Here is a 23899-nt window from a genome sequence, read left to right on the forward strand (position 1 = left end):
CAAATCCAACAAGCACCATTACCACCTCCCACAGCTCGGAGGACCATTAAAGTAGGCCAACATACACGCACAACCAGAATACGAGGAGCGAAACCCATGTAGACAGATAAAATCACAATACAAAGACCGTCCAAGTGTGGAATCAACTAAAATCACTTGCCTTTGAAGCCTGCTACGAGCTGCGCACAACCCTGCAAAACTCTCTACATAAATGAATTACGCTGTTATGCATTTTATTCAAACATAAAATTACTGCTTTGTGCCCGTAATACATTCATTTAAATGTGCCAAGGATTCCGTACAAAAGAAACAAGCTAAAAGAGACGCCGTGATCCTGCGAGCATGCACATTGGTCGCCTGTCCAGGCGTGCACATGTCAAGCGCGCGGTGGGAACGTGGGACCCAGAGAGGAGACGCCATGCACGTGGACATTGCCTGTCCGGGCGCGCACATGTTTTGTCTCCCTTCGCGCACCAAACCCACAACAATAGAGGCTTGCCAAGGCGAAGCAGCGCATGCGCTGCGTTCGCTAGGCGAGACCTAATAATGAACAGTGGTTCACCAGGGACTCATGGGCTGAATCTGTTCTATAAAGTCTTTGGTAGTACAATTACCAGACCATTCAATGTAACTTACAACAAAGCGCTGGGCCCGATTTACAGTTTGGGGCGCAGGTTACTCAGTCACAAACATGACGGCTATCACGTAAGCCTCATTACAAGTGCATTATATCCTATGGCACTTGTAATAGGGTGGATGGGATGGATGTCTGTGTCACATTTGTGAAGGAGTAACCTGTCCACTAACCTCTACATCAGGTCCTTTGCCAAAACACATTTATTGTAAGTCTTAAAGTAGGGTAAATTAAGAAGACTTTTCAATGCCTAGAGGTGTACACGTAGTGAGAAGTGATGGCTTGTGCAGGTTAGTTTATATACAAGGTACAATACTATGTATTTCTTTATTTTATTTCAAAGACATTATTTTATAGAAGTATAAAAGAATAAAATATTATACAAAAGATAAAACATTTTTTCAATATTTGAGAAACATTGAGACTTCAAAGCAAAAACCATTACGCTGGACCCCGCACTTCTCGCCACTAACTTCATATATTCATTAAAGAATCCATTTGTACATTGTTTCTTTATTATAAAATACATAGTTACAAGAAAAATCAATCATTTATGTTACAACCGCAAACATCAATAAACAATCTTGTCTGAACTGACTTAATATAATTAGCTAATGCAAATCAAATATCTAAATATTTCAATTTAAAAAAAGTGACTACTGCTACTAACTGATTTATGGATCCATACTTTCATAAAATAGGAAGTAAAATGTTTTCCTCACTTTTAAAAATAAGAAACAATATAAAAGGAGATGTGTAATATTATTTTTGGTCCTCAGATAACAAATACATTGGCCCTTGTTTAAAACATATTTTTCTTGAGGACTCCTATTTCCATATTAGGTCATTCTCAATTCTGGTTCTTCATATTTAGTACCGAATATATTTATGAAGAATTTCGGTAAAGTTAGGAATGCCTTTGTCTCCAATCCCTAGTAAGGAATGAGTCACTTACTTCCTAGTTTGCATCTTTATTTTTGCTACTTTCTATGACCCTTTTTTGAGCAATCATGTAACTTTAACCAAAGAAAGTGAGCTTTCTGTTTGTAAAATATTGATCCCCTAGGGCCAAATTTGAAGCAATATTTAGTATTTCTCACAATGAGATATCTGGTCAGTTTAGTACATGCCCCCAGGGTACAACTGGAAGTTTTTTTCTGTCTTTGAACCAGTAGGTACCATGAGAGAAGGCCCACCTCTACCTTTATAGCCTGAATCATAGAACTAGCCAGAGTCACCAAGAGTCTTTTTAAACACAAAGGGGCAGATTTACAAGCCCCTTGCGACTGTTTTGCGCCACCTCTGCGTCACTTTTTGTGACGCAGCAATGGTGTAAACAATGTGCCATGTAGCGGCAAATTTACAACGTGACACATCTAGGGAGATGTGTCACCTTGTAAAGCCCTGCACCACATTATACCTGCGTCAGATAAAATGCATGCAGGGTGGGCGTTCCCACGTGAGAAAGTCTCGTAGAAGTGACGCAGTGAAATCTACAAGAATTCACTGCACCACTTCTAAGATGCCACTGCATCAAAACCCTATGCCTACTTGGAGCAGGTGTAAGGAGTGAAACAGTGCATTAGGAATAGGCCTTCCCATGCATTGCTGGAGTTGCGTTGTGCTGGCAACACGACTCCAGCAATGAGTGACTTTAGCTCCGACAGCTGCATCAACATTTCTGATGCATCTATCAGTCCTTGCACCATGTTGGACTATATTGTAATTACAGCGCTTCATGGTGGCGCAAGGGTTTCACATGCAGGCGCAGAGAAACGGACGCATCTCTACAGATGCATCAGTTTCTTGTAAGTAAGGACAAAGGTTGCTAAGTTTTCCCAATTTACTCTCGCATCGAGGGTCGATAGTACAGCACCAGAAAAAAAGCTTGGGGAATTAATTTCCCAAGATGAGACATTTTTTAATGGTTCTACCAAAAAAAAAACACCATATCAAACAACAAACCATTTGAGCTCGTTCTAAGTTGAAAGAAAGAATGTTTTTGGCTAGGTGTTTGTCCCATTGCCGGCTTTCAGTGAAGTGTCCTAGATATTTGTGAACACTAACCAACTCTAGCAAAATATCTTTAAAAAACAAGCAAACTTCATTTTCCACTTTGCGAAGATCAACGTCTTGGTCTTCTCAACATTGATAATTAATCTATTAGCTTGGTGGTAATCGCTAAGGCATGGTTTTTCCAGGGGAGAGGATATAACCTTACGGCTAGAGTGGTCAACCTCGAAGCTAGGAAACGGGTTCGAGTCTCGGCAACGAAACTCAACATCCTGTGATTCTGGGCAAATCACTTAACAAAAATGAATGTGTACATCTCTAACGAAACTGTAAAGTGCTCTGATACCTGATGTCTCGGGTCTAGTTCGCGCTAAATAAAACTCTGAAAAATAAATATACCTTCGAGGAAGTATTCAGCACAGAAATAAGTGTATAATTGCTGACTTCTTGTAGTACCTTTTCTGTTGGTTGGCTTGATAATAGTATCTTGCTATGAATCAAGGATCACCCAATTAGATGTAATCCATTGGGAAACAACGCTTAATCTAGCAACCTCCCAAAGAGGGCCAGCATTAAATATTATAGCTGGAAACTATCCAGGCCACCTGTCTGTGAGAGTTTGACAGTTTTAACTATCTAAGCATAATATCTGCTTCCTGAAGTCTCATTAAGGCAGGGTTCGGAAATTATAAGATGTTCCAAGGATATTTTCTTTTTTATCTAAAGAAGATTTATATAGTCCGGATATATATTGAATCAACTCATTCTCAGGTACTTATGCTTGTGTACTATCAGAAAATAGCTTTGGCTTACTATTTACAAGAAACAGATATTTTTGCATTACCTTGCACTTTTGACTCTTACATTTTGGATTAATTATAATTGCAAAATGTTGTTTCTTTTGTAAAAGGAATCAATTGTATTTATTTTCCAGAGCAGTCAGATTGCCTTAGTCAGCAATGTTCTTGCTTTTATTTAATGAGTGATGCATTGCACTCAGTTCCTTCCTCAGATTCAAACACTCCTGATTTAACTACCCCATAAGAACTATATACAAAAGCAATCCACTAGGATCACAGCAACATATCTGAGCTCCTTAATAGATCTACAGAGATTCATCTTTTGGCAATGCAGTACAAAACTCAGCCTGATTGATGCAATGTCAAGTTTCACCCTCCTAGATGATTTAGGAGGTCATCATCGGGGTGAAGTATAATTTAGGGCACCTAGACACTATAACGATGAGTGCTGACATCAATAATCAGAGTTGAGTTAGGACTCTATAGGGTGAAAAAGTCACCCACAGAACCAGTCGGGACTGGCTTTAGAGCTGCTGGCACCCGGTGCAACAATCATTTTTGGCGCCCACCCCATGACCACCTCCTCGGATTCCCTCAAGACCACCGGGCAAATGTGCAACTTATCTCTCCATATGCCCTCTATCACACACATTTCATTTGTTTTAAAGCACTAGTAAAGGCTGGCTTTGCTAATAAGAAGGTATATTTAACAAAACAAACCCTTCAGTAGGAATTGATAATGAAAGACTGGGGGGAGGGGGTGGGCAACAGACCGCTCTAACCTATTTTACGCAGTTTGCATGCAGCTCTTTGAAAGCAGTTCGAACAGTCACTGTTCTGTATTAGGGTTATAGCTTATGAACTGCGACAAACAAAGGTTCTCTGTGACAAAAGCAGTAACCCACTTGACTATCCACATAAAATACAGATCAGTGATCTGCACGGCACGCGTTCTCTGCAGCAGGCATATTAACCCTCTGCGCTACTTTATGGCGAGTCAAAACCAGAACTAGACAAAACTCCCTCTCTCTCCCTCTCTCTAGAAGAAACATTAATCACAAGAGTTATCTTGACATTTTTAACGCTGCCTGAAAACTGGACGCACAAAGAACTCTGCTGCCAGTGGTTTTTAGGTCTTGTCTAGCATTGCTGCGCGCATGCGTTGCTCACTCTGCGAGGTATATTGTAGTAGGGTATGTTTTAGAAGTGGAGTGGAATCCCCGCCCATCTTTTTCATTGGCTGGCGTAATTGTTTATGGTAAATGCTGGCTTCCGATTGAAAATTAGGTTTCTTAGTCCCTCCTTTTTACCGCCATGTCTCCTTTTGGGACGGCCCATCAGGACTGGATTGTTTACTTGCGGCGTTATACTGTCTTATACAACGGTGAACAACCTTTACAACGCAACTTTTACACCGCACTACCATTACAACGAAACTATTACAACGTGAAATCTGTTACAACGCATGCCATTACAACGCATGCCATTACAACGAAATGCACTAGATGGCGTGCTAACATTAGAAATAGTGTAGTTTTACTATCCAAACACCTTCCCTACTGCAACGTGGACTGGAGTTAGAATAGTAAATTATACATTTCTAATGTCAGCACTCCATCTAGTGTACGTCGTTGTAAAAGCATGCGTTGTAAAGGCTGGCGTTGTAACAGATCTTGCGGTGTAAAAAATGCGTTGTAACGGCATGCGGTGTAAAAGCATGCGTTGTAACGTCATACATCCTTGTACAACATGTCTTCTTTAATTAGTTGGTAAGCACACACTATTTTGAAAATGGACACTGATGGGGACAATGCCGGCTGCAGCGCTATGCGCTCTAAATTGTACGTTTTTTATTACTTTAACAAGCGCGGCGTCCGCTAGAGACACCGCGCTCACTTTATTTATATTTTACATTTATGTTGAGCACGACGTCCACTTCAGGGACACCGCACTTTGTTTGTTTATATGTTTTAACTTTAACACTGAGCGCAGCACCAGCCTAAAGGACACCGCGCTCAGTGTTAAAGATAAAAAAAAAAAGAACGAGCACCATGTCCTTGAAGCGGCGCCGCGCTCAGTTTTAAACGTAACCATTTGCAATGCAATAAGACCTATTGCATTTCAAATGCTTGTTTGTGGAGTTTTTACCAGACTCCTGGAGGAAATGTGAGCGAAGCTGGGCTGGCAGCGTCTCGTGTACATGCACTTGTGAACGCATGCGCCTGGCACCAGATCTCTGACTTGGAGGAAACCCCGGATCACAGGCTGCGAGCACGCATGAAGAGCGTGCCCCCACTACACAGGGACACACAGTCCAGGAGTACCCCCACTTCACGGGTCCGGGGGCACACAGTTCAAGAGTACCCCTAGTGCACGGGTCCGTCACTGCCCACCTTCCCTGGGTACCTTTCATCACTCGCTGGGCTGGAGGTCTTGCACCAGCTGAGCCAGGATGGACCACCGCACCAGGGACTGTGGCAGCAGTCTGGAGCCGGCCAGGAGCCTGGGGCTGCTGCTCGCCCTGGGCTGTATCCTGACAGTGGCGGCTCACATGGACCTCCGGCGGGGCATGAAGGTGCGTCTGTGAATTCAAATCACCAGCGTACGCTGCGCCTAAGCACCTAGAAGCCACGGCTGGTCTCCGCTCTTTCCTAAACCATGTGCAGTGTGTCCCTTAGACAGAAAATAACACGCTCTCTCATTGTACCACACCACAGGGCAGATGTACTAACGGCTCAGCAACCAAATTTGTTATGTGTGTAGCGCAAAGAGAAATACAGCGCAGAATATTTTATGTGCTGGGCACTTTGGAACACATGGAAAGCATGGGTGTTTTTGAAAAACAAAACCATTTCTCCTTGTTAGCATCCGTTTCAAGGAGTTTTTTTAAATCCAAAGCCCTGTTTGCCTCCTTAATAGATATGGCTTTGTGTCAAGAGTATACGTGTTTACACTGTAAAAGCTCAGTAGCTACACATTGACGCAGAGTGACACATAGCACTTTTTGTACTAAACAAGCATTTGCAATGCAATAGGTCTCGCATTTATGCAAGTTTAAGCTATTGGCATTGTAAATGACAATGCCTTTTAGTTATGTTTTAAAAACCAAAACAAAATAAAATTGCAATGTCAATAGCTTAAACTTGCGTAAATGCGAGACCCATTGAATTGCAAATACTTGTTTACCGTAAGTTATTGCTAAACACAGCACCCCCCCTGAGGTCAGCGCCCCCCTCTCCAGGTCAGCGCCCAGTGCGGTCGCACCAGTCACATCGACCTAAAGCCAGTTACTCTATTGAACAATCAGAGCCGTGAATGAGCGGTAGTGTGAGCATCACAGTACACTGCCGAGTGGAAGCTTGAACCCAGGTTCTTACCAGCCACAGTGCTTTGCTTGTGTTACCTTTCACACACAATGTGCTTCACCGCGGTTTTCTCAACGACCTGAGACTCCACACACACGCCACTTCACACTCCACCTGAAACAAAGAAAATTATGCACCTCTTCTCGTCTTTATGTTACAGTAGTTGCATGTATTATGTTGTTACATGTGAAGTATGTCACTTCCCACATGGGTAGGTCTTCTCTGCATAAGTACTGTAGTACATAAATAATTAAATGTAAAAATAAATTAAATAATGACTCCCCAGAGGCTTCAAACATCTTTTACAAGAAATGGACGTGTGTTTTTTCTAAAATGGCACTGGAAATACCATTTTCACAGCCCACGCTAAATGACCCACTGCCTGATGAATGGCAATCTTAAAGGCAGCAGCAAGATTATAGGAGCAAGAAGGGCAGTGGCATCACACTCATATTGAAAGAGCTCCACAAGTGCCCGGCCAAAACAAAAATCCCTTTAAAGACCTGCAGCAGAAACAACAAAGCCCTGCATCTCCAGCACCGCACTGCAGCAAATGACCTGTCTAGTGCAACACACACAAGAAGTAAATCTTGCTCCCTTATGGATATTTTGGAAATGGAAGTGCAGAAATTCTTATGCAGGTGGCCATACATCCTCTAATAGGGAATGCACTAACACAGATTGTAAGACTGAACCACAACATTGTCAGCTTTAAGAAGGACACCCCAAACTTCTTCACTCGGTACTGTTGCACTCAAATAAAAGAAACAAGCATTGGCATAGCCAATAGGTCTCGCCTTTGGGACCTTATAAGTGTTTAGCCATGCAACAGTTGCATAACTAAATACTTATAAGGTCCCAAAAGCGAGACATATTGGCTATGCCAAGCGGCCGTGAACGTTCAAGTGATCGAGATCGCGATCACGATCAAACATCAAAGCGGCCCTGCGGCCGCGAAAGTGAAAGTAATCGTGGTAAAGCGCGGCGCGCGCGCCCGCGCACATGCACTGTAGCTCTAGGCTGGCCTGGTGGCACTTTTTGGAGCCCTCTCAATAAGTCTCGCCAGACCAGCGCATGCGCTGGGTCAGGCGAGACCTAAAAAGGAAGTGAGAACAGAGACAACTCAGTGAGGATAAATGTCAGTACACCAAAAGGTCTGGGGTAGCAGTAGTGACACCATACAGAGGGGCATATTTACAAGCCGCTATAGCCACAGTAATGTCACTTTTTCAAGCGATCTGGCGGCGATAGGGGCTTTGCCTTATTCACAGGGCAGCGTTAAGCCACTTCCTGTACATAAACCATATTTCCCTGCAACACAGGCACCCTTGAACAATGGTACAAGAGTGCCTGCGTTGGTGCTAGGCAGCTAGATTTGGCACCAGCAGTAAGGGAAAGGCAGGGGTGCACCGTATTCTTGTGAATACGGCGCATCCCTGCATTTGGAAACTGTCCGAGGGCAAGGTTAGCCTTCTTGGCTTAACACCACACTCCTACAGTTTCCTAGTAAATATGCCCCACAGTCTTTTACCCTGCAAGTACAACACTGTGTTAACACCTTGTCTGACCTTTAGCCCGACATCAGCTTCCTATTTGGCTGACATCCATGGGGAAGGGCAAGTTGTGGGGGCATATTATCAAGGATGGCGTTAAAAATTATCGCCGGTTTAGCGGCAGAAAACTCCCGCTAAAGTGGAGATAATGGGCTTGGTAATATGCCCTTGAGAATTCCAATAGAAGTCCATGTTCTGGTGTGGACATGGGCTTCTATTGGAATTCTCCTGGGCATATTATCAAGCCCATTATCGCCACTTTAGCGGCAGTTTTCTGCCGCTAAACCGGCGATAATTTTAACGCAGTCCTTTTTTTTTTTTTTTTTTTGCATATTTATATAGCGCGAACTCGACCTGAAGGTATTGGAGCGCTTTACATGAGCATCGTATTTACATTACACATTCAGGCACGGGGAGATTAAGTGATTTGCCCAGAATCACAGGATGTGGACGCGACCTCGAGGCTCGAACTCTGGTTTCCAGCACCAAAGTCGGCAGTTTAAGCCGACGGACCACATCCTCTCCTTGATAATATGCCCCGTGAAAACTGCAGAAAATTAACGGGTTGTCTAGAACACTGCTTGTTTTTTGTTTATGTTGCTGCCTTCTGACCACTAAGACCAGCGGTAGCAATGGAAGCACCTGGGGCACCAAAGGGCAAGTCTGTGGTGGCAGGATCTAGTCCTAAATTAATGTCCATATTAGTGATGCCTTAAAGAAGCATCCCTTTAGAATCTCTGAAAGTTGTTTTTCCGTAAACTTTCTTTTTGTTAAACTATCGAGCACATTTGCAAGCCCCTTGCAACACTTTTGCGCCGCCATTGCGTCACTTTTGTGATGCAGCGGCGGTGTAAACAATGCGGCCAATTTACAACGTGACGCATCTAGGCAGATGCGTCATGTTGTAAAGCCCTGTGTCACATTATACCTGTGTGAGGTATAATGTATGCAGAGTTGGCGTTCCCACATTAAAAGTCACGTAGAAAAGCATCGTAAAAGTAACGCAGTGAAATCTACAAGATTTCACTGCGCCACTTCTAGGACACCATTGCATCAAAACCCTACGTCAGCTTGAAGCTGGCATAAGGAGTGATGCAGTACAACAAGTATTGGCCTCAACATGCATTGCTGGAGTTGCGTTATGCTTGCGACACGACTCCAGCAATGCATGACTTTTGGGCCAACAGATGCATCAGAATTTCTGAAGCATCTGTCAATCCTTGTGCTATGGGGCGCTGTATTGTAAATACGGCGCTTCCATGGTGGCGCAAGGGTTTCGCAGGTTGGCGCAGGAAAACTGGCGCATCTCTACAGCTGCGTCAGTTTCTTGTAAATCTGCCCCTATATTTATCCTTCCTGCAATGCACAAACGCTGATGACTAGTGTCAATGAAACAGAAATCCATATAATAAATAAGTAAATGGCTTTCAAACATGCCTTGTGCCCACAACACATAGGGACATCCAACCTCCTGTGTTTGGCTGTCTTTGGCCATAGCTGACGCATGCTACATACATTGTTCATTCTGCACACTAATCACAGGGCATATCTGAATATATATGGCTTAATTGGTTATGCAAGGCATGCCTTCAGTCATGCCATGCGCTCACTAGATACATATCGCTTCACCTCCCTCATTGATTTCATCAATTAAGTGCCGGTGCAGAGCACCGGAAACCACCGGCTCAAATTAAGCACTGGTTTGATTGACCTGAGATGTGTTGGTAGTCGCATTGATTAAAAAGAAAGATTTTAAAAAACTCAGGAACACGACATCCATATTATGGATTTATCTAGAAATAAGAAGGATCCGTTACCCTCGTACACAAAATTAGAGGCCGTAGACGCAGGGAGTGTGTCTGCCACTGGAACTATTGATAGAAGTGAAGTGTACAGACCTTCGGCCTGGATGGCCTCAGACATCTGATATTTCTCTAAGAAATGCATTTCGAAATTAAAGGAAACTACAAACTGGTTCATATACAATCGTATGACAATCTTTAGTTCATGAAAACCAGCAGATTTTTTTTCATTTTACTGTCACCACATTGCACAAATGAGTTTTAGAAATAAAAACCCGTTCTACATATCAGTACTCGGAAGCGCCTGAAAGGAGGAGCAAAGCGCTTTGTGTTTTGCGTATTTGTCTAGAGAGTAGAGACAAATAACAAATGACCAGTTAGACCGCCAACGAATTCATTTTATGAGGTTCGTGCAGGGTAATGCATCAAAACAGAAAAGCCTTTCCTAACACAGTGCTATCAGTTCGTTTAGCTGAGTGCACACAGAAGATTGCATCTCTCTTGCGCCCGCCAGCGCTGTCAGATCCCGCCAGTCTGGACATCACTCACAGACGGACCCACAGATAGAGCTGCCCACCCTCTGGGCGGGGGCCTTGAGTGGGGGCGCCCTGTAAAGCATGTACAGCCGGGAGTCAACCTCAGGTCGCGAGAGCAGAAGGAGCCGTTTTGTCTTGTGCTGTACTAGGACCCAGACACAGATGACGTCACAGCTCAGCACTCCAGAGTCCTTTCAGCGCCTTCCTATCACATTCCAGCCTAAATCAGGCATCAGCCGACCTCTGTAATGCCCAGCCTAATGCTCAGAGAGCACAGAACCGGAAGCCTTCAACTTCATCTGGACCCCTGGAATCAAACCCAAATCATCAACAATGTGCCCAAAGTTCTCCCCTCCACACCCCACGACATGATCCTGTGCGGCGTTCAGATTCCTTCCATCTATGGCAGCCCCGCTGCCAACTGGTACCCAAGCAGGGTAACGCCGTGGCCTGTGACGCTATTTATTTCTACCTACAATATCCCCAAATTCCAACTCCCACATAGCCATACCCATTTCTATCCCACGACACGTGCCCCCTTCACATGCCCCCTGGTCACCAAGGCTCAGCACTCCTTAGCAAGAGATCGATAGGAGAATTGAAAGAGCCATCCCCATCTCCCTTACCACCCTCCCAGCCCTTTCTTAGCCCCTCATGCTACCTCACAATAAGCTCTCTCATCCTGGAACACGCGTCACTCTGCGCCTGCCTTGTATGGCCGAGGTTCAAAAGTACAAGAGCCCAGCAGTGGGAGCTGGAAAGCTTGTGGCCCCAGTGCATGCAACGAGCTTCCGACCAAAAGCCCACCCAAGCAACTGACTCAGCGCTCAGACCCAGGTTTCCTGCCATAGCTCAGGGTACTCACAAACATTTACCCAGGGGCCGCAAAGTACAGTCTGTGATGTGACCGAGGGACGCACTGATGCCAGCATGGGGGTGGTAGGGGGTCTGGGTGGGTCAGGGAATGTGTAAGAGGTCTACCGTCTACACAAATGATAATGAATGGGCAAGCAATTATTTGCAGGTTAATACATGCGTGCTTGATTATTTTTTAAAAATTCTGAATATTAGTGCTCAGCAACTAAACAGCAGCTTGTGCTGCTGTTCACCAGGGGGGGCCGCAAGCGGCCCCAGGCCATACTTTGAGTATCACTGCTATAGCTCCTCGACTACCTCATCTAGCTCTCTCCGCCCATATCCCAGCTAGAGGGTTGGCTGTGTGTGTGGCTTAATAATGTTTGTGCTTTATTTTCATTGTGTGTGTGGCTACAAGTGTGTTTGTGTGAAGCTAGCTATTCTGCTGCCACCTTGAGTGAAGCTTGCACTGCTGTTGCATTGGCTGCAACTTTTTTTTTAGTCAGATATGTTGCTTGAGTGAAGTAAGCTTGGGTCCTGCTCGCCATGCTGTCTTGTTATTTGTGAAGTAAATGACGCTTACTCTTCAGGTGTTTGTACTGTGATGATAAGTGCGTTTCCTGCTCCAAAGTTCTGGTAGGTTAACAGACTTACCTCTGAGGTGCACTATACCTGCATATGGGTGTACCTGAGGTGTACTATACCTGCTCGTGGGTGTACCTCTGAGGTTCCCTGTACCTGCTCATGGGTGTGCTTCAGAGGGTACTTTACCTGCTCATGGGTGTACCTGAGGTGCACTATACCTGATCATGGGTGTACCTCTGAGGTGTACTATACCTGCTCGTGGGTGTACCTCTGACGCGTACTATACCTGCTCGTGGGTGTACCTTTTACGCGTACTATACCTGCTCATGGGTGTGCCTCTGAGGTGTACTATACCTGCTGATGGGTGTACCTCTGAGGTGTACTATACCTGCTGATGGGTGTACCTCTGAGGTGTACTATACCTGCTCGTGGGTGTACCTGAGGTGCACTATACCTGCTCGTGGGTGTACCTGAGGTGTGCTATACCTGCTCGTGGGTGTACCTGAGGTGCGCTATACTTGCTCATGGGTGTACCTCTGAGGTGCACTATACCTGCTCGTGGGTGTACCCCTGAGGTGCACTATACCTGCTCCTGGGTGTACCTCTGAGATGTACTATACCTGTTCATGGGTGTACCTCTGAGGTGCACTATTCCTGCTCGTGGGTGTACCTCTGAGGTGTACTATACCCACTCATGGGTGTGCCTCTGAGGTGTAATATACCTTCTTATGGGTGTGCCTCTGTGGTGCACTATTCCTGCTCATGGGTGTACCCCCGAGGTGCACTATTCCTGCTCGTGGGTGCAACCCTGAGGTGCACTGTACTTGTTCATAGGTGTCCCTCTGAGGTGTACTATACCCACTCATGGGTTTGCCTCTGAGGTGCACTATTCCTGCTCGTGGGTGTACCTCTGAGGTGTACTATACCCGCTCATGGGTATCCATCTGAGGTGCACTATACCTGCTCATGGCTGTGCCTCTGAGGTGTAATATACCTGCTCGTGGGTGTACCCCTGAGGTGCACTGTACCTGCTCATGGGTATACCTCTGAGGTGTACTATACCTGCTCGTGGGTGTACCTCTGAGGTGCACTATACCTGCTCGTGGGTGTACCTGAGGTGTACTATACCAGCTCGTGGGTGTACCCCTGAGGTGTACTATACCTGCTCGTGGGTGCACCCCTGAGGTGCACTGTACCTGCTCATGGGTGTACCTCTGAGGTGTACTCTACCTGCTCGTGGGTGTACCTCTGACGCGTACTATACCTGCTCATGGGTGTACCTCTGAGGTGTGCTATACCTGCTCGTGGGTGTACCTCTGAGGTGCACTATACCTGCTCATGGGTGTACCTGAGGTGTACTGTACCTGTTCGTGGGTGTACCTCTGAGGTGTACTATACCTGCTCGTGGGTGTACCTCTGAGGTGCACTATACCTGCTCGTGGGTGTACCTCTGAGGTGCACTATACCTGCTCGTGGGCCACGCTCTGAGGTGTAATATACCTGCTCGTGGGTGTACCCCTGAGGTGCACTGTACCTGCTCATGGGTATACCTCTGAGGTGTACTATACCTGCTCGTGGGTGTACCTCTGAGGTGCACTATACCTGCTCGTGGGTGTACCTGAGGTGTACTATACCAGCTCGTGGGTGTACCCCTGAGGTGTACTATACCTGCTCGTGGGTGCACCCCTGAGGTGCACTGTACCTGCTCATGGGTGTACCTCTGAGGTGTACTCTACCTGCTCGTGGGTGTACCTCTGACGCGTACTATACCTGCTCATGGGTGTACCTCTGAGGTGTGCTATACCTGCTCGTGGGTGTACCTCTGAGGTGCACTATACCTGCTCATGGGTGTACCTGAGGTGTACTGTACCTGTTCGTGGGTGTACCTCTGAGGTGTACTATACCTGCTCGTGGGTGTACCTCTGAGGTGCACTATACCTGCTCGTGGGTGTACCTCTGAGGTGCACTATACCTGCTCGTGGGCCACGCTCTGAGGTGTACTATACCTGCTCATGGGTGTACCTCTGAGGTGTACCATACCTGCTCGTGGGTGTACCTCTGAGATGTACTATACCTGCTCGTGGGTGTACCTGAGGTGTGCTATACCTGCTCGTGGGTGTACCTCTGAGGTGTACTATACCTGCTCCTGGGTGTACCTCTGAGGTGTACTATACCTGCTCCTGGGTGTACCCCTGAGGTGTACTATACCCGCTCACGGGTGTACCTCTGAGGTGTACTATACCTGCTCGTGGGTGTACCCCTGAGGTGTACTATACCCGCTCATGGGTGTACCTCTGAGGTGTACTATACCCACTCATGGGTATGTATTCAGAATTTACCCTTCCGGCCCATGCTGTTCCTGCTTGTCTCCTGAGACTACCAACCAGTGTCAAGATTAATCTCTCACATACACACAATGTACAAAACATTAAAAAGAACTCATCTTCTAAAGCAATGCACAAAACTCTTCACTGTAAACTATCCAGACACACTGGCTTTGTCACTGCTCATTTGCTTCTGTGGTGGAAGCTGTGGCAGAGTTCTCCTCCATAAGATGTCTTGGAATCTACCCTTCGTTCAAAGCCTCAGAACGAGGCTGAGAACCTAATTTCGAGTTGTCCACCATTCGTCGTAGATCATATTTCTGGCAGCTGTTAACGTCCCCCTCCGCGTAATGAGACATGCGGTTTTTCCAGGGATCTGTTTATTTCTACATAAAGATTTCGATTGCTGAAAGCAGCCAAATCTCTAGGTGAAAATCCGGGAGAAAATGAGGAATTACTAAAGAAACGACTGGGCATTACTGACCCCCCTGGTAATTCCCCATTCCTTAGTTCAGGATCCCCATTACCCTGATCCCGGATACAGACTATTATCTCCACTGCCATTACCTCAACTATCACTATCTTTGTAATATTTGTCTTGTCTAAGCAGATATTTACCATTAATATTACCATTATTACAACACCCGCCTTAGCAATAAGATATTCAGTTTTTATTAATCTCAACATAATTACATTCTTTACTTAATTTAAATACAAAAAAATATAATGTACTTTGCCCTTATCTATAGCGAACCCTACATCTAAATCTAACCTGTTGCCTATTAAACTTGAAGAACTGAATGTAATTCCATTTTAATTTATTACATTTCCGATTCATTTTCTTGTTTGCAAGATAATCTCTTAACAATAAAAATATTTCAGTGATTAAATTAAGTTTAAGTAAATTGAAATAATGAAGGGACCCTTAACGTAAACCTAAGCTGATCCTAATCATAGTCCTTATGATTATGACACTAGTCCTTCGATGTGAGTTAGCCGGTGCAGTATTTCTGAGGGGGATACTGCTCTCGCCAATTTCGAGTGGCCCAGTGTTCCAGAACCAGGGATTGGTGAAGGACGAGCAGATCCAGTTTTCTCAGATCTGTACGGCACTGAACCACGGCTGAATAGTAGGCCTGGGCATGAAATTCCACTCCGCCCACGGAGTTTGTGGAATTTTTCCTACTCCGTCTAAAGTGCGGAGTTCTGAAAAACTCCACTCCACATAGCGAAGCGGAGTTTTTACCTCGCTCGACAACGTCAAGTTGGTGAGTGCAAGTGAGAAAAATCTTACTCCAGACCACCTCCTGGTGAGATTTGTCACCACGGCGGTCGTGGATGGCCGTGATCGCTCGCGCTGAGAAACCTTCCGTTCTCGTTGAGGAAGCTGCTGCTTGAGTAGAACATCTACTCGAGCAACAGAAAGAAGCAGCGCCCTCTTGCACTGTGAATGGTGCAGTTCGTGCTGATTTTCCAGCGTGGGACAAACACCCAGCGCTAAAAATCAGTTTGAACGACGTGACCTAATGCACTCTGCCGCTTGGGGAACTCCATGTAGCGCAGCAGCGTTTTTGGGTCACTTCACAGAGTAGCAGAACTCCGTGATCTCCGCCCAGGCCTACTGAATAGTGTCAAGACCTATGCATTAAAGCACCTCCTCACTTCTTCCCGCCCCCATCTGCACCAGGAGAAGAGCAGAAAACACTTACCCAGATAGACCAGTGCCTCCCCTCGCCTCAGAAACCTTCCACCCCCAAGCCAGATGCCACCACCTACACCTGTGCCGTCACTGGTATTTACCACCTTCTCAGAGTAATCCTAATGAGCAAGTATATATGGGCAGGACTGGAGAAGAGCCTGTCAAAGACCCTTCATAGCTCATACCCTACTGACAATAACCTTTGTTGTCAGTACATTACTAACCATACACAATGTATGAGATGTGCAGGATTCGGAGGTAAGCAAAATTAAAAGTTACTCTCAGAATTATGACAATATTCGATACAAATGTATTTATCAGATCACTGTCAGGTGAAGTGGAGTGTGTTCAATCATGATCTGATGCACTCTCAACTGGACCATTTAAAACATTGTCTCCTTTCGTCTTTAAACCTCTTTAGTATTATTTAAGATAACAGTTAACATTTGGATGCACCTTTTTGAATAAAGTTATCTTTATTACCGCTTCAGGATGTATCAATACTTCTACTCACCCTGGTAAGTGGGAAAATATTCCAACAAACACGTGATGGGTGGCTGTAAAGTTATCGTTTGAAGATTCAGTTTTCTAAATTGTCATCTCATGGAACGTTTCACAATTTGACTCGACAATTCCACTCATCTAATCATAACTGATGGAAAGAACTACAGATGTGAAACCCCACTTTAGGCTCACACATGAATAACAAGAGGACTGTTCCAAGGAGAAGCACATTCCCTGCGACAACTTATCTTTTTAAAATGTCTTGTTTTCGGACACCAAATAACATCTTAAGAATTACCAACCTTGTGCTTTTATCTTGATTTTTAACTGTGGACAAATATTTTGATCTATTGTACTACTGTTCAATATTGGCAATTACTGTAAGTTGTTTCTTGTCTTGATTTGTACCTTCTCAGAGTGGCTGTTAAATGCCAGTGAATTTGTCCTTGCTGTAGGAGAAATCATGTGGAAAGGACCCAGTAATGCCTGTCTGAATTGTTATTCTGCATTCATAGGACAACGGACTGGACTTGGGTGGCGGACGCTAGAATCAGAGATTACAGGCCCCCGTTAACCTCACACCTAAGCGTCATGAATGTGAGGTCTATAATTCCCATGCCGAAACGTATCAATCATCTAACTGCGGCACTTCTACTTACTAGACGCTCCCCATGGTTAACCTGATTACCTCATCCCTCCTTCCTTCCCGACAAAACATAGAATGTTGGGCTTCAACCTGGACCCCCTAATGCCAAGAGACAGGCAATAATAGTGTAACTGCAGCAATCACTTTCTCCACTCTTGCGTACGTGATATTGGAAAAAGCCTAGACTAGCACTCAAAGTAACACGAAGAAGGGACGATGATTGACGGGGGAACAGTTCAATGAGAGGCTGCCTGACCCAGGAAAGCTTTTTCTGGTTGAACCTGGACTATCCACTCAGAAACAAACACAGCCGCCAATGTAGTTGGTTGAACAGTGAAATGTCAAGGCAACGAACTGTGCCCACCGCTCTGTGCGTCAATGGCCATCCAGCCATATGAACTACTGCAGCTCCTAGATGGGATGCATACAACAGCCAGGACATGCAAGTGAAAGAGGAGAGGCAACAAGACCCATCCTAAAACCTATGTGGCTAGAAGCATCACCTGAGCTGTCCCAAACATGATCCATATTGGAGTTGGAATGACCCTCCGTAGGGGAGTCCAGCACCAGCAGCAGATCTCAGAAGAAGCCTGGTCAGCTATCAGAAAACTATCTGTCCAAACAAGTAAACGTGGTGTAAAGATGCGGCGTGAAAAGTTAACTCATACCAAAGACCCAAGTTAGGCATTGTTGTGATGAACCTGCCCTTTAACATCTGACACCAGGGCCTGGGACCTTTGAGGAGCACTTAGGAAACCAATGACTGGATAGTGGTGCAAAATGCCAGAGGGACCGAGGTTGGCTGTTGCCACATCCTCTCCTTGCAGCACACTTTACACCATGAATATATATATATACGACAATTGTATAGCCATTGAAGAGGCTGGTGGCAGGAATCTGTACATTTTGGAAATTACCTTCACCAAATTTCAAATAAACCAGACTCTGCCACAGTTTCTGCCACTTCACCCCCAGCCCAACCATCAAATAGTCAATTCGAAGGAAATGACAGAAATTGAAGTCACTTAATGAATACAAGATGTGGTATCAACTACTGTGCCAGCACAAAGACACTTCTAGGTGTAATACCAGAGGCTGACAGGAGGAAGGTGCAACAGCTAGTAGGGATGGCCCCACTGAGGGGGATAATGGAAATTAGACCTCCAGTCTAAAAGATTTGAATGTTGGTAAGAAATGACTAGCTTCTGGCTGAGAAATGTGCAGGGTATATTTTCAATCTGAGAACATTAGAAGAAAACGTCTATGCGTAACTGCCTGAAATACGCGTTAATAAAAAAATTGGACTGTTATTATGGTTTGTGGACTGTTTTAATCTGCCTGGAATGGTGCAGGCAGTTCACAAAGAAGATTACTGGCAGTCCATACACAAAGATATATTTATGTCACAGACACAGGGAAGTAATACCTTGAATGGATGAGCAATTCTTTCGGTAAAGTTCTGATTATTGTAGGCGTCCAAACCAATGGAACAAGGAAGCTCAAACATATGGTGTAAAATCCAAGCTAGTATGCCCGAGTGGTTAGAATAAGATTGAAGATGCAATATATATAGCCGTCTGCTGTGCTGGTAGGGTAAAGACGTGAGCAGAATCGAAATGAATGCTTTTAAGGCTGTAAAACCCAGGGAGGCTAAATACATTTGCATATTTTAAGCCTTTAAAATTAGATTAAAACATAAATTCTCTTCTTTAGCAGCTCCTGATGCAACAACAGTTTGTCATGTGATCAATTAAAATCTCACATATTCATGCAGGGCCGGCTCTAGGGCGGTGCGACTGGTACCACCGCACCGGGTGGCGCTGACTCTTCGAGAGGGCGCCTGTTTGGAAGTATTTTATGGTTTTAAAAGCACCTGCTGCTGCATTGCTGGCCTCGCAATTTTCAATCAAAAATAAAAATGTCAAGATAACTCGGTGATTAATGTCCTGCCGCTACTACATCGGAGGGGGTGCTTCACCCGTGAAACGGCACCAATGTTTTTAGTTAGTTTTGGGTTGGGGGGAGGGGGGTGGTTGGGGGGTAGGGCTATATTGAGTATTGTACTGTTCTGCTCTCTGTAGGTGCAGGACAAACCACTCAGGGTGCAGGCTACTTGTCTCGTTTGCTTACACTCATTGACAATGTTGGAAATGCAGTGGCGTATTGCTGAGGTGGTGGATCTTTGTCACTTGGATATCAGATTGTAGACCTTTTGGTTTTTGTTTACCGTAAAATGCACAGATGACACATGGATACCGGATGTAAATGTGATTGCTTTTGTCTGATGCTCAATAAAGATATTTTCAACAAAAAAAAAACTCGGTGATTAATGTTCCTCCTGGAGAGAAAAGAAGTTTTGACAAGTGGAAGTTTTAACTCATTTTATGGTAGCACAGAGGGTTAATGTGCCTGCTGCAACGAATGTGTACCATGCAGTTCACAAAATGCATATAGTTTAAATAGGTCAGTGCTTTTGTCAGAGAGATCCTTTTGTTAATAGCGTTGTAGATGTGAAAATCCTAACATGGAACAGTGAACTTATAACTGCCATCAAAGAGCTGAATGCAAACTGCTAGGTATAGATTAGGGCATTATGGTGTTTTCCTCCGTCTTTCATAATTCTAATGTTTCAAAAAGGGTTCCTTTCGGTTAAAAAAAATCATTATTATTAAATGTAACCCCTCAACCATAGGGTTATGATTTAATTTCTGAGTCTGTGATTCCCCAGACCTAGCACTCTTAAACTATACTGTCTACCAGTATTGCTGACATGCAACACCTATACCTTGTAGTCCTCTGTATTATGTAACATTTCCTATACACTGATTTAAACACCTATGATTGATTGCCTCTGTGTAGTGTTTGTGATGTAAAGTGCTCTGACAGCCCACGCTGGTACAGGTGGCGCTATTAAATACATCTGAGAGAGAGTGGTTATGGAGACTTCAGGGGGTACTGTTAAAGGGTAGTAGTGTGGGAGTCTGAGGGGAGCACCAGTGGGGGGCGCCAACAAACATTGTCGAAAAGGGCGCCATCAGCGCTAAAGCCGGCCTTGTATTCATGAAAAACAAATTTTCACTCATACTTAATATTTGTACTCATATATAAGTATTGTTCTGCCAAGGCTGTAGCCTGCAAACTGTTGTTTTTTGTGTCACTCAGGGATGTTAAAGGGTGCGAACCCGCTAGGATTTTAGTCATGACCCTTTATGAGTTGTCCGGCTTGAGACTGTACCCCTTTGGTTCACTTCAGAAGCAAGAAGGTTTGTGGGCAAGAGCCGCTGCTCCAATCAGGGCACTGTTAGTGCAGGAGCAGTGGACACATTCTGCACCTCTAATAGTTTCCATAGTTTTCAGTTCATGTCACCATGTGGATTCGGGGGCCTGGCCTTCGTTGCATTTCTGCCTTGATTTGCCCTATGTAGGTAAACACAATAGGATAAATCCAAACCCTCGCGAGAGAAATAAACACACACAGACACACACGCACACACAATACAGCACCAGCATGTCCTAGTTGGCTATCATGTTGTTTATACCAACACCACTTGCCAAAACACATCACACAAACATCCACACAGCTGGCTCCGTAGGCGTAGGCCATCCCTGTTGCTGGGCAAAGTACGTCATCTGCCTGAATGATGTATAACCAACTGGTAAATGCCCTGTGGTATGTCGCTGACATCAAAATCACACACTCCTAGCTTACTGAACATGACACTGCCACCCAAGTGGAATCAGTCCAGAATACAGTACCCACGGCACGTCATCACAGGATGACATACCAAGGTATGTGATAAAAACAACTCAGAACCAATTGCTGAGGTACCCACAGACAAGAATGCTACAATGCCAAACTATTGGCATACTATGGCCTTTATTTATGCCGTTGATGCATCTAGGCAAATGCGTAACTTTGTAAATGCCTGCTCTACATTATACCTGCATCAGATAAAATGTATGCAGGGTGGGCGTTCTCACGTAAAAAAGGCTCGTAGAAGTGGCGCAGTGAAATCTATGAGATTTCACTGCACCACTTCTACGGCTTCACTGCGTCAAATCCTTACGCCTGCTTCAAGCAGGCGTAAGGACTGACACTGGGCCTTTGACATGGGACTCGCCCATTTGTAATGACACATTGCTGGAGTGGCATTTGTTTGCCGACACGCTGCAGCAATGCGTCATTGCTGCGCCAATAGACACATCAGGATTCCAGACAAATCTGTTCAATCCTTGCAACATGGAGTGCCATAGTTTAATACATCGCAGCAATGGTGTCGCTAGGAGGTCGCAATGAAAACTGTTGCATCGCTGTTTTCAACCAGCGATGCGCCACTTTTCATAAATGAGGCCCTTTTTGTGTAAGAATGCCACATACATTGCAGACTGCATGAGTAATGACTGCAACATCAGATAGGCATTTTTTGTAGTTTATTGCACTTTTTTACCTGTACATTTTTTCCGCTTATTTCAGAAGTCATTTTATAAGAATAGACTTTATGCAAACTTGTACTGAAATTATATTTGGACTTGTGAGGCATGCATTTAGGAAAATGGTTGTATGTGTTATTGGCTAAGTCTTTGAAATAATGTTTTTTTAACTGAAGTATCTACTTTGTTGGATAAACATTCTATTAACAAAGATGGATTGAATTTGTGACCCATCTGATGGGCCCTGCTACGTGCACTTTTCAAATGTACACCCTATCCAGATGCGACCAACTTCAGGGCCTCTATCGAGAACGCTGAGAAATTTAGGAGCAAGAGGTCCACACTTTCCCATCAGACAGCCAACAGTGGCAACCATTCCCTCTTGAAATTAGAAGAGAGGTGAATCACTACAAATTGTGAAAATGTTGAAAACTTGACTATTTATCAAACTTGCCAGAGTTTTAATTCTGTACTAAAATTTGATTTTTCAGTAGCTTGCTTGGGGGTTTAGGCCCTGAGACAGCGCTTGCTCTGGCGTCGGCAAGACACTTTGGAGCATATTTACTAGAAAATGGTGCGGCGCACCAAGCCATCTTGCTGCGCCGAGCTGCGTCATTAGGAAAGTGCAGGGATGCGTCGTATTTACAGCGATATGACGCATCCAGAAGTGGCTCCTCCATTAGGGCGGTGGAGCATCGCCCAAAATGCCCCTGGGATGAAAAATAAAATGGTTAAAAAAAAGTCAGGGGAGTAATGCCTGTGTATGTCAGGTTTGTCAGATGTGAAACACCGAGCCTGTTCCTTGATTCGGGAAGTCTTGACTATGAGGTAAGTGTGATCTCTTTCAGTAGTCACAACCCCAGGTGATAATACTGACACCAGCAATAAGTGTGTCCGCCAAAAATAAATCGCCGTCAAGCAGGAAAAAGCGCTAGGCATAAGAAAACTCTGTGGTGAGGTTGGTGGCAGTCTTCAGGCTTGAACAAGTGACAGCTCACAAAGTTACAGGAACACCAAAACAGCTCAGAAGGAGGAGCCTAGAATGCCCAATGGGAAGGAAAAAAGCACATTAAATCCAAGAACCCAACGAATGAGAAAAGCACCCGAATGCGTTTGCAATGCACCTAGACCAGGTAGTGCATGACTTTTATAGTCCCCAGGAACAAGCAGACAGAGTTCCTCCATCTCAAATTATGAATCTCCTGTAAAGGAAGTTGAAAACCTGAATAGGTTTTCAATATTGGCCCTTCAAGGTGGAGACGCAAGGTAAGAAATAACTCTGCCGCTCTTTTAAGCTACTCAGCAAGGCAGTCGGTTCTGTGCGTACAATGTGCATGAGTAATCTCTCCATGTGGCACGACACTCACTGAATGCAAACATCAGGAAGATGCTGAGATTCATGTAGTAGAGATGCCTGGTAGCGACGGGGCAGCTCTAAGGAGTGGCCACAACACAGCCGCAAGGCAGCATGAGAGCTAGAGAGCGGCTCTGCCCAGTGCGCTGCGGCGCTCAAACCGCAGAGATAGAAGAATGGTTCCTGTGCCCCCTCAGTAGCTAAGTAAACTTGGCCTACTGGTTCTGTGCCTGGACTGCAGGAGTCTTAAAAGTATGTAGACTTCAGAAGTTTTAAATGAGACCATCAGGGTGAGAGTTATCCCCCGTGAGGAAATAGGGTGTATTATATAGTGTGGTTGTGCCACCTCATCGTGTGATAGACTTACCAACCCCTTTAGGACCAGTAGGTTTAGTTTGTTAAACCTTAGATCAACCGTGGGTAGCTGTGGCACTGAGCAGTTAGGCTTAAACAAAGAAACAAGTGTAAAGCATTTAAACAGCACCAAAACAATTGAGGAAGAAATGCACCAGACACTAAAGAAAGCAAACACCAATTTATAGAAATAGATTATATTTTTATGTAATTTTACACACCAAAATGAAAAAGATCCCCTAGAGTGTTCTGACGATAGAGAATTTACAAGGTATAGTAAATCAACACTTTTTACTCCACAACGAACAAGCAACGGCAATTTCAACTAATTTGACAGAAACTTTTTCAAGAAAAACTTGAGTGTGCATCAATGCGGTTGCTTAGAGTTACTTTAGACAGCCAACAGAATGAAACTACGGTGTATGGCTGGCTGTAGTAAGATAC

At 44.8% G+C, this 23899-nt stretch overlaps 1 protein-coding gene across 1 annotated transcript in view; it reads right to left on the reverse strand.

Moving 5' to 3' along the window:
- The window catches only part of PRRT2 (proline rich transmembrane protein 2), a 327188-nt gene that overhangs the window by 237511 nt on the left and 65778 nt on the right, over nucleotides 1-23899 (reverse strand). The window lies entirely within an intron of this gene.

The sequence above is a fragment of the Triturus cristatus genome, chromosome 7 (genome assembly GCF_964204655.1).
Source record: "Triturus cristatus chromosome 7, aTriCri1.1, whole genome shotgun sequence".
Lineage (NCBI taxonomy): Eukaryota > Metazoa > Chordata > Amphibia > Caudata > Salamandridae > Triturus > Triturus cristatus.